This window comes from Salvelinus sp. IW2-2015, linkage group LG37 (genome assembly GCF_002910315.2).
Source record: "Salvelinus sp. IW2-2015 linkage group LG37, ASM291031v2, whole genome shotgun sequence".
In the NCBI taxonomy this organism is placed as follows: domain Eukaryota; kingdom Metazoa; phylum Chordata; class Actinopteri; order Salmoniformes; family Salmonidae; genus Salvelinus; species Salvelinus sp. IW2-2015.
In genome coordinates, this window is record NC_036876.1 from 13,055,832 (window position 1) to 13,067,943 (window position 12,112).

Sequence of the window (12,112 nt, forward strand, 5' to 3'; positions counted from 1 at the left end):
ACGCAAAGTCGATAGAAAGAGATGGAGAAAATGAAAAAAGGTAGGGAGGGGTGTGTGTCAGGGCTCAGTATGGAGTGCTAATGGACTGTTGATTACCTCGCTGTAACTACGGTAACCAGGCACCAGTGGGTAATTTCCGCTCATGGTGTAACGACTCTGAAATGGAGCCGCATTCCGCATTCGATCACGGTGCACCCGCTCCGAACGGCACTCCGACATGGGACCACATGAGTCCACTAGCTGGTTTTTGGTAGACGCCTCTGCCTGCCAATGGGCAGAGTGCTATTATTAAATCTGCGTGTGAGCGCCAGCAACAGAACAACGATGAAGAACTTATCAGCCTGTTTTTGGATTGGTTGCATTTTCCCAGTTAGCCTGTTATAATAGGCAGTCATTTCTCAAAATAATGCCACCAACGTTTCACACACAACTGTTTCTACTCAGATTCATTTTTTTTTTTGCGATAGAAGTCCAGATTTTTCACCTCTGTGAAAATGGGGGAGAGAATAAGGATGACGGGAGGGAGATGGACAGAAAGTGGAAGACCTCTGGTAGAGGAGTATCTGTTCTTCCTCTTCTTCTTCTCTTCTTCCTCTCCTTGTTGATGTCTCCTCTGTGAACTGCGTGAGTGTTGCCAGGCGACAGGGTTGCCTGGGAGCGAGGCTTTGATGAAGTCACAGTGTAATAGGACGAGCCCTCCCAAGACACCATAATACACACACACACCTACAGCTCCACAGCCTGGTATCCCAGAACAGTGGATGTGTAGTGTGCAGTAGCAGATCGGGGAGCTTCGGGGCCCTACTAATATATGGCTGTGGCAACAAATGAAACAAGCTGTTGCACAGGGAAGTGTACCTCTGTACCCACCAATTACCAACATGGAGACCACTTACGGCATGCCAGGACAACATCTGTTATCAAAAGCTCACTTTGAAAAAGTCAATTTCTATACTGTTTGTGTATTGCAACCAAATCGGATTTTCCAAATGGCTGATTGTTGGTCAGCGTTGTTTAATGCTTCTAATTTCCTGTCAATCTGTGGTGTGTGGGGAGAGAGGGAAATGTGTGTGTGTGTGTGTGTGTGTGTGTGTGTGTGTGGGTGTGTTTGTGTGTGTGGTGTGTGTGTGTGTGTGTGTGTGTGTGTGGTGTGTGTGTGTGTGGTGTGTGTGTGTGTGTGTGTGTGTGTGTGTGTGCGTACATGCGTGTGTACATGTGTATGCGTGTGCCTCTATATGATTGTGGTTCTATTTCAGCCTCACTGTTTAATTATTCAGTTCATATTCTTTGACATTCTGCATTTTCCTCCGTTAACGTTGCGGCCTGGCGTGTGCGTGCTGAAGACAGATTGCAATGAATCGCCTTGCGGAGTCCATTCTCCCCCCCCCCTCCCCTCTCCCCCTAATGAGAGAGGGATGGCAAGCGTTTTCTCGCCATCCGCGATGACTTGTCTCGGGCATTTATTTAGTGAGACATTAACCCTTATGACATTGAGAGCTCCGAAACATGTCTCTCTCCCCATCTGTGCTTTATTTTCATCCCAGATAGAGAAGAGGCACCTCTCTGTTTTCACAGAACAGAGGTGTCAGAACTTAGAAGTGTAAATATCATGAAGACATACAGTATGTTCTGTCAGTTCATTCTGAATGGAAAGAGTAGGACTACTGAACGTATGGAGGCTCTGTATTCTGTATTTGTTACATGTAGCATAAGAACTGACTGACCAATTTCAAAAGCACGAAGTGAACAAATATCTACTGTCATTCATACCGTGAGACTGGTGATTGGTGCAGTGTAAGGTTGTTCTCCCAGATTCAAGCTAAATTACCTGTGAATGATACTGCGCCAAATGTAAGCAACACCACACACGCAGATAGCAGATAGAAAAATGCATGTGTGACGTCGTGTGAATTGGAACGTTATCCATGTAAACATCCATGCGGCATGTGTGTGAAGGTAAACTTGTGTATTTCTATGTTGAATACCTCGTCTGAGCCTCTCTTTAAACAGCAATTATTTTAAACAGCACTACCTCAGGGAAGGGCTGACTAACAGCTAAACAGGAACACAAACACACATAGATCATCAGGGCTGTGCACAGGCCTTTGGTGTGAGAGAGAAAAATCGACCTTAAAGAGCAACTGAAGGCAACAAACCACTTATCTGTTAGAAACTGGCCTGTGGCATCGATATCAGTCAGAAACATTTATTCTGGTGTCAAAATGTGCTACAAATTGTAAATAGGATCATTTTTGTCAAAAAGTCAATCTCATCGAAAGCTGAGATTTGAAAAATAATTAGGGGGAAATGGTATAGTACCAGTCAAACGTTTGGACACACCTACTCATTCAAAGGTTTTTCTTTATTTTTACTATTATTCTACATTGTAGAATAATAGTAAAGACATCAAAACTATTAAATAACACATATTGAATCATGTAATAACCAAAAAATATATTTTAGATTTCAGATTCTTCAAAGTAGCCCCCCTTTGCCTTGATGACAGCTTTGCACATTCTTGGCATTCTCTCAATCAGCTTCATGAGGAATGCTTTTCCAACACTCTTGAAGGAGTTCCCACATATGCTGAGCACTTTTTGTCTGCTTTTCCTTCACTCTGCGGTCCAACTCTTCCCAAACCATCTCAGTTGGGTTGCGGTCGGGTGATTGTGGAGGCCAGGTCATCTGATGCAGCACTCTATCACTCTCCTTCATGGTCAAATAGTCCTTACACAGCCTGGAGGTGTGTTGGGTCATTGTCCTGTTGAAAAACAAATAATAGTCCCACTAAGCGCTAACCAGGTGGGAAGGCGTATTGCTTAAGAATGCTGTGGTAATCATGCTGGTTAAGTGTGCCCTGAATTCTAAATAAATCACAGACAGTGTCACCATCAAAGCACCCCCACACCATCACACCTCTTCCTCCATGCTACACAATGGGAACCACACATATGGAGATCATCTGTTGATGTTGAGATGTGTCTGTTACTTGAACTCTGTGAAGCATTTAGTTGGGCTGCAATTTCTGAGTGTCACGATCGTTATAAGGAGTGGACCAAGATGCAGCGTGGTATGTTTCCATCCCTTTTATTAGGAAGAGAAAAACTCAAAGAACAAAAACAATAAAGCGCACAAACGAAACGTGAAGCTGATATAATGCTCACTGGCAACTATACCTAGACAAGATCCCACAAAGCACAATGAGGAAATGGCTACCTAAATATGATCCCCAATCAGAGACAACGATAAACAGCTGCCTCTGATTGGGAACCACACCAAGCCAACATAGACATACAATTCCCCTAGATAACCCACCCTTAATCACACCCCGACCTAACCAACATAGAGAATAAACAGCTCTCTATGGACAGGGCGTGACACTGAGGCTGGTAACTCTAATGAACTGAACTCTGTTTTGCGACTGCACGATGAAACGTTCAAAGTTTTTGAAATGTTCCAGGTTGACTGACCTTCATGTCTTAAAGTAATGATGGACTGTCATTTCTCTTCGCTTATTTGAGCTGTTCTTGCCATAATATGGACTTGGTCTTTTACCAAATAGGGCTATCTTCTGTATACCAACCCTACCTTCACAATACAACTGATTGGCTCAAACGCAAATTGCACAAATTAACTTTTAACAAGGCACACCTGTTAATTGAAATGCATTTCAGGTGACTACTTCGTGAAGCTGGTTGAGGGAATGCCAAGAGCGTGCAAAGCTGTCATCAAGGCAAAGAGTGGCAAAGAGTGATTCTCAAATATAAAATATATTTTGATTTGTTTAACACTTTTTTGGTTACTACAGTACATGATTCCATTTGTGTTATTTCATATTAGTTGATGTCTTCACTATTATTCTACAATGTAGAAAATAGGAAAAATAAAGAAAAACCCTGGAATGAGTAGTTGTGTCCAATCTTTTGACTGGTACTGTATGTCACTGAATGAAGGGTACCGTAACAATTTTCCTTGGGTTGGACATTACAACCCTGCCCACATGCCCACAGCTGGCAGCACCCAAGTAATCATCAGTTCAGAGCACATCTGCATGTGACCTGATCATAATGGCCATGGTGAATTTGGTTTGACATTGGATAACCCTATGAGTCTAGTTAGGAGCCATCAGTAAGTTACACAATGTACTGTATAGTGGACACATTTTTAAAATGTTGATAGCTCCAAATTTCAATGACTTAAAAACATCAAATCAACTATAATTGTAAAAATCCATATACAAATATGGAAAGCATTTAATGAGACAACTAAAAGATGTACAACTTGAAAATATTTACATGTTTACATTTACATTGTGTAATTTAGTGATGGTCCCTAACTAGCCCCAGAGAGAGGCTATCCATATTCAAACCAACTTTGCTACAGTCGTACACCGGTTGGCTGAAAATAATTGAGCTAGTCTAGACTACTTTCAAATACAAGACCTGGTTAAACTGTTTTAAGTTATCTTGAAGGGTGAATGACTGTAACTGTGTACTGTTTTGGCAGAGTGAAAGTACAAACGCTTCACAAGTTCGAACCCACACACACACTCACACACAAACAAACACATAAGACACACCCACAACAAAGCACGCCCCCAAGACCCAAATCTCATTCTCAGTCGCATTTCCTAATGAGTAGACTTGAAACCGAGACTAAATGCGGAAGTTCAGCCCCCCTTTAATGCCATGTATACATTTCTACTGCTCATGTAGACAAATTCTCCACTATTTGTTTTAACATAAGCTTAATCTTTCTACAAAAACACACTCAGTCATCACACATTATAGGCTAAGCATGCTAGAACCAAACATGAAAGGGAATTAGGTTAGTATCTTTGCTAGAATGACAATTGGGGTGGGTCATATCATCTGATCATCGCTACTGTAGGCTAGATCCAGAATCAGCTAACTAGCTAAGAGGCTACGCTGTCAAATCAAGCTAACTAGCCTTTACTTGATTTGAATTTTTTCTGCTACCGACGACAGTCAAACTGCAGTTGCCCACATCTCTGTCCCTAACCGTGAGACAACACATGCTACAAATCCATGTAACCTACTACTGGCGGTACTCATTTCAAATACACCACTCGGTGCCAGTGGACAGCACGCGATGAACGCAGCCATGCACTGCGGCGTTCGCAGATATGCTTTTTTCAAGATTCATGAGTTTACGAGAAATGATCTTGTTTGACAGCATTTTGTTGCATTTAAAAGGCCCTGTGTTTTTTCACTGCTATTTTTGGACATTCTAATGGAAATTACAATATTATACTAAGGTACTTTATTGTTACCCAGAAATGATTTCATATTTATATAAGAACAGCTGCTTTGGGCCTTTAAAGTTACAAGAGAGAAACGAGACCAAAAAAAAGTATCCGTTTTAAACAACACCACCAATCAAAGGGCCATTTTTTTCATAGGAGGGCATTTCAGTACATTCATATGTATTTCCCTCTCCCTCTCTGTACTCTCGTTTTCTCCTGTCACATTGTTGTTGTGCGACAAAAACAACAGCAACACCACCAGTGACTCTGCCAGGGGCCACAGTGCTAGGGGCCACAGATCTGTCAGTGTGACACATCCCCTGGCCCCTGTATGTACCTTCTGTCTCAGAAGACTGACAGGTGAGAAACACACAGGTCAACATGGAAACTCAGTTGTCTCACATCTTGCTGTGTGTGTGTGTGTGTGTGTGTGTGTGTGTGTGTGTGTGTGTGTGTGTGTGTGTGTGTGTGTGTGTGTGTGTGTGTGTGTGTGTGTGTGTGTGTGTGTGTGTGTGTGTCAGAAATCAATGATAGAAAGAGTATGTCTCTCTCCCTATCTACCTCCAACCTTTTTCCCTCTGTCTCTTCGTCAGTATTTATCTTCCTCCATTTTGGCCTGACAGATGGGAGTGTTTGGGGAATAAACCCATCACTATTTACCATATTATTTATTAGCGTCACCACCCTGCCCCTTGGCCAGACCAGGCCAAAACGCTGTCCACACAGATCACCTGGAAAAGGCAGGATTTATGAGGGTCAACTATTTAGTTGGAGCAATTTAGTGCCTTGATCAAAGAGATGTCAGACCGAGCAGAGATTCACCACAGACAGTGAACTCTAGGTTAAGAAAGCATTTCCACCCACTGAGTTGCTAGACATCAAACACTCATCACAGGTTAGAGATGAGGGGGGTTAGAAGCAGGAATAGCCTCATCTGTGTGGGAGATGGAAAGCCCACTTGAAAAAAAGTTGCAAGGCTGCTAGACCCAGTCAGGGATTTTTCTCCCTAATGTAATGGCAACGCAACCTCCTAGGCAAATTGAGTATTTTGCCATAACTGCAGGCATCAGATTATGGAGTGTGTTGCCCTTTTAATTATGGAGTGTGGTGCCTTCTGTAGATTATGGAGTGTGTTGCCCTATTAAGTTGAAATAATATGACTGTAAAGGAGGTGCTGTATTGTGAATAGTCAGGAAGGAAGGGTGTTAATACAATAGGTAAAGTGCCTTCAGAATGTATTCACACCCATTGACTCTTTCCACATTTTGTTGTGTTACAGCCTGAATTTAAAATGGATGAAATCAAGATTTGTTTGCCACTGGCCTACACACAATACCCCATAATGTCAAAGTGGAATCATGCTTTACAAATTACTTAAAAATGAAAAGCTGAAATGTCTTCAGTTAATAGCAATTCAGCAGCGTAAAAGAGGGGTCTGGGTAGCCCTTTGATTAGCTGTTCAGTAGTCTTACAGCTTTTGGGTAGAAGCTGTTAAGAAGCCTTTTGGACCTTGACTTGGCGCTCCGGTACTGCTTGCCATGCGGTAGCAGAGAGAACAGTCTATGACTAGGGTGGCTGGAGTCTTTGACAATTTTTAGGGCCTTCCTCTGACACCGCCTGGTATAGAGGTCCTGGATGGCAGGAAGCTTGGCCCCAGTGATGTACTGGGCCGTAAGCACTACCCTCTGTAGTGACTTGCGGTCGGAGGCCGAGCAGTTGCCATACCAGGCAGTGATGCAACCAGTCAGGATGCTCTTGATGGTGCAGCTGTAGAACCTTTTTAGGATCTGGGGACCCATGCCAAATCTTTTCAGTCTCCTCTGGGGGAATAGGCTTTGTCGTGCCCTCTTCACGACTGTCTTAGTGTGTTTGGACCATGATAGTTTGTTGGTGATGTGGACACCAAGGAACTTGAAGCTCTCAACCTGTTCCACTACAGCCCCGTCGATGAGAATGGGCGCGTGCTCGGTCCTCCTTTTCCTGTAGTCCACAATCATCTCCTCAGTCTTGATCACGTTGAGGGAGAAGTTGTTGTCCTTGCACCACACAGCCAGGTCTCTGAACTCCTCCCTATAGGCTGTCTCATCGTTGGTGGTGATCAGGCCTACCACTGTTGTGTCATCGGCAAACTTGATCATAGTGTTGAAGTCGTGCCTGGCCATGCAGTCATGAGTGAACAGGGAGTACAGGAGGGGACTGAGCACGCACCCCTGAGGGGCCCCCGTATTGAGGATCAGCATGGCGGATGTATTTTTCCCTACCTTTACCACCTGGGGGTGGTCCGTCAGGAAGTACAGGATCCAGTTGCAGAGGCAGGTGTTTAGTCCTAGGGTCCTTGGTTAAAACAGTTACAGGGTTTAATGGCTGTGATAGGAGAAAACCGAGGATGGACCAACAACAGTGCAGTTACTCCACAATACTAACCTAATTGACAGAGTGAAAAGAAGGAAGCTTGTAAAGGATAAAAAAGTGTTCCAAAGTATGCATCCTGTTTACAAAAAAAGCACTAAAGTAATACTGCAAAAAATGTGGCAAAGCAATGAACATTTTGTACTGAATGCTAAATGTTATGTTTTGGTCAAATCCAATATAACACATTACTGAGTACCACTCTCCATATTTTCAAGCATAGTGGTGGCTGCATCATGTTATGGATATGCTTGTAATCGTTAAGGACTGGAGAGTTTTTCAGGATAAAAAAAATTAACAGAATGGAGCTATGAAAGCACAGGCAAAATCCTAGAAAGCCTACTTTCCACCAGACACTGGGAGATAAATCACCTATCAGAGGGAATATGACCTAAACACAAGGCCAAATCTACACTGAAGTTGCTTACCAAGAAGACAGTGAATGTTCCTGAGTGGCCGAGTTACAGATTTGACTTAAATCTTTGACTTACCCAGAAAGTCTCAGCTGTAATCACTGCCTAATGTCATTCTAACATGTTTTGACTCAGATGGATTGAATGCTTATCTAATCAAGGAATATTTGTGTTTTATTATTCATACATTTTTTACAAATGTTATTTTAAAAAATCCAACTAAAATACACTTTTATTGGTCACATACACATGGTTTGTAGATGTTAATGTGAGTGTAGCAAGTGCTTGTGCTTCTAGTTCTGACAGTGCAGTAATATCTAACAACTCCACAACAACTACCTAATACACACAAATCTAAAGGGATAGAATAAGTACATATAAATATATGGATGAGCGATGACCAATGACTGAGCGGCATAGCAAGACGCAATACATGGTATAAAATACAGTATACAGTGGCTGGCGAAAGTTTGTATAATTTTTTGGGGGGGGTTTGTATAATTTGATTTACACAACATGCCTACCACTTTGAAGATGCAAAAACCACTTTATTGTGAAATAAACAAGAAATAAGACAAAAAAACAGAAAACTTGAGAGTGCATAACTATCCCACCCAAAGTCAATACTTTGTAGAGCCACCTTTTGTAGCAATTACAGCTGCAAGTCTCTCTTGGAGTATGTCTCTATAAGCTTGACACATCTAGCCACTGGGATTGTTGCCCATTCTTCATGGCAAAACTGCTCCAGCTCCTTCAAGTTGGATGGGTTCCACTGGTGTACAGCAATCTTTAAGTCATACTACAGATTCTCAATTGGATTGAGGTCTGGGCTTTGACTAGGCCATTCCAAGTCATTTAAATGTTCCCCCTTAAACCACTCAAGTGTTGCTTTAGCAGTATCCTTAGGGCCGTTGTCCTTCTGGAAGGTCAACCTCTGTCCCAGTCTCAAATCTCTGGAAGACTGAAACAGGTTTCCTCAAGAATTTCCATGTATTTAACACCATCCATCATTCCTTCAATTCTGACCAGTTTCCCAGTCCCTGCCGATGAAAAACATCCCCACAGCATGATGCTGCCACCACGATGCTGTTCTCGGGGTGATGAGAGGTGTTGGGTTTGCGCCAGACATAGCGTTTTCCTTGATGGCCAAAAATATACATTTTGTCTCATCTGACCAGAGTACCTTCTTCCATAGGTTTGGGGAGTCTCCCACATGCCTTTTGGCGAACACCAAACGTGTTTGATTATTTTTTTCTTTAAGCAATGGCTTTTTTCTGTCCACTCTTCCGTAATGCCCAGCTCTGTGGAGTGTATGGCTTAAAGTGGTCGTATGGACAGGTACTCCAATCTCCGCTGTGGAGCTTTGTAGCTCCTTCAGGGTTATCTTTGGTCTCTTTGTTTCCCCTCTGATTAATGCCCTCCTTGCCTGGTCTGTGAGTTTTGGTGGGCTGCCTTCTATTGGCTGGTTTGTTGTGGTGCCATATTCTTTCCATTTTTTAATAATGGATTTAATGGTGCTCCGTGGGATGTTCAAAGTTTCGGATTTTTTTTTTAACCCAACCCTGATCTGTACCTCTCCACAACTTTGTCCCTGACCTGTTTGGAGAGCTCCTTGGTCTTCATGGTGCCGCTTGCTTGGTGGTGCCCCTGGCTTAGTAGTGTTGCCGACCCTGGGGCCTTTCAGAACAGGTGTATATATACTGAGATCATGTGACAGATCATGTGACACTTAGACTGCACACAGGTGGACTTTATTTAACTAATGATGTGACTTCTGATGGTTATTGGTTGCACCAGATCTTATTTAGGGGCTTCATAGCAAAGGAGGTGAATGCATATGCACACACCACTTTATTATTAATATTATAATTCTTCTTTTTTTAAACAAGTAATTTTTTTCATTTCACTTCATCAATTTGGACTATTTTGTGTATGTCTGTTACATGAAATCCAAATAAGAATCTATTTAAATTACAGGTTGTAATGCAACAAAATAGAAAAAACACAGAGGGGGATGAATACTTTTGCAAAGCGCTGTATAGATATGAGGTGAGTAATGTAAGATATGTAAACATTGTTAAAGTGACATTATTAAAGTGACTAGTGATCCATTTATTAAAGTGGCCAATGATTTCAAGTCTGCAAGTAGACAGCAGCCTCTCTGTGTTACATTAGTGATGGCTGTTTAACAGTCTGATGGCCTTGAGATAGGTGTTTTTCAGTCTCTCGGTCCCAGCTTTGATGCACCTGTACTGACCTCGCCTTCTGGATGGTAGCAGGGTGAACATGCAGTGGCTCGGGTGGTTGTTGTCCTTGATGATCTTTTTGGCCTTCCTGTGACATCGGGTGCTGTAGATGTCCTGGAGGGCAGGTAGTTTGCCCCCGGTGATGCGTTGTGCAGACCGCACCACCCTCTGGAGAGCCTTGCGGTTGTGGGCAGTGCAGTTGCAGGTGGTAATACAGCCCGAGGGTTTTAGGTCAGAAAGTCCAGGACCCAATTGCACAGGGCAGGGTTGAGACCCAGGGCCTCAAGCTTAATGATGAGCATGGAGGGAACTATGGTGTTGGATGCTGAGCTGTAGTCAATGAACAGCATTCTTACATAGGTATTCCTCTTGACCAGATGGGATAGGGCAGTGTGCAGTGTGACGGTGATTGCATTGTCTGTGGACCTATTAGTGCGGTATGCAAATTGAAGTGGGTCTAGGGTGGAAGGTAAAGTGGAGGTGATATGATCCTTGACTAGTCTCTCAAAGCACTTCATGATGACAGAAGTGAGTGCTACGGGGCAATAGTCATTTAGTTCAGTTATCTTTGCCTTCTTGGGTACAGGAACAATGGTGGCCATCTTGAAGCATGTGGGGACAGCAAACTGGGATAGGGAGAGATTAAATATGTCCGTAAACACACCAGCCATCTGGTCTGAGCATACTCTGAGGACGCGGCTAAGGATGCCGCCTGGGCCGGCAGCTTTGCGAGGGTTAACACGTTTAAATGTCTTACTCACATCAACCACGGAGAAGGAGAGGGGGAGCCCGCCGTCCTTGGTAGCAGGCCACATTGGTGGCACTGTATTATCCTCAAAGCGGGCAAAGAAGGTGTTTAGTTTGTCTGGAAGCAAGATGTCAGTGTCCGTGACGTGGCTGGTTTTCTTTTTTTTTGTCCGTAATTGCCTGTAGACCCTGCCACATACATCTCATGTCTGAGCCGTTGAATTGTGTCTCCAATTTGTCCCTATACCAACATTTCGCTTGTTTGATTGCCTCGCGGAGGGAATAACTACACTGTTTATACTCGGCCATATTCCTAGTCATCTTTCTGTGATTAAATGCAGTGGTTCGCGCTTTCAGTTTAGCGAGGATGCCGCCATCTAGCCACGGTTTCTGGTTAGGGTAGGTCTTAATAGTCACAGTGGGTACAGCATCTCCAAGGCACTTCCTTATAAACTCACTCACTGAATCAGCTTATAAATCAATGTTATTCTCTGAAGCTGCCCAGAACATTTCCCAGTCTGCGTGATCAAAATCTTGTAGCGTTGATTCCAATTGGTCACACCAGCGTTGAATAGTTCTTGTCACGAGAACATCCTGTTTGAGTTTCTGCCTATAGGACGGTAGGAGCAAAATGGAGTCGTGGTCGGATTTGCCGAAGGGAGAGCGGGGGAGGGCCTAGTATACATTGCGGAAGTTATAGTAGCAGTGATCGAGTGTATTGCCCGCACGAGTGCTACAATCAATATGCTGATGTAATATGGTCGGCATTTGATTGTAAGGAATTCTAGGTCAGGTAAACAAAAGGACTGTATGTTGTTACGATTACACCATGAGTCGTTAATCATGAAGCATACACCTCCGCCCTTCTACTTCCCAGAGAGATGTTTATTTCTGTCGGCGCGTGAAGAATCCGGCTGTACCGACAACATATCCCGAAAGAGCCATGTTTCCGTGAAACAGAGAATGTTACAATCTCTGACTTCTCTCTGGAAAGCAACCCTTGACCTAATTCCATCTATCTTCTTGTCCAT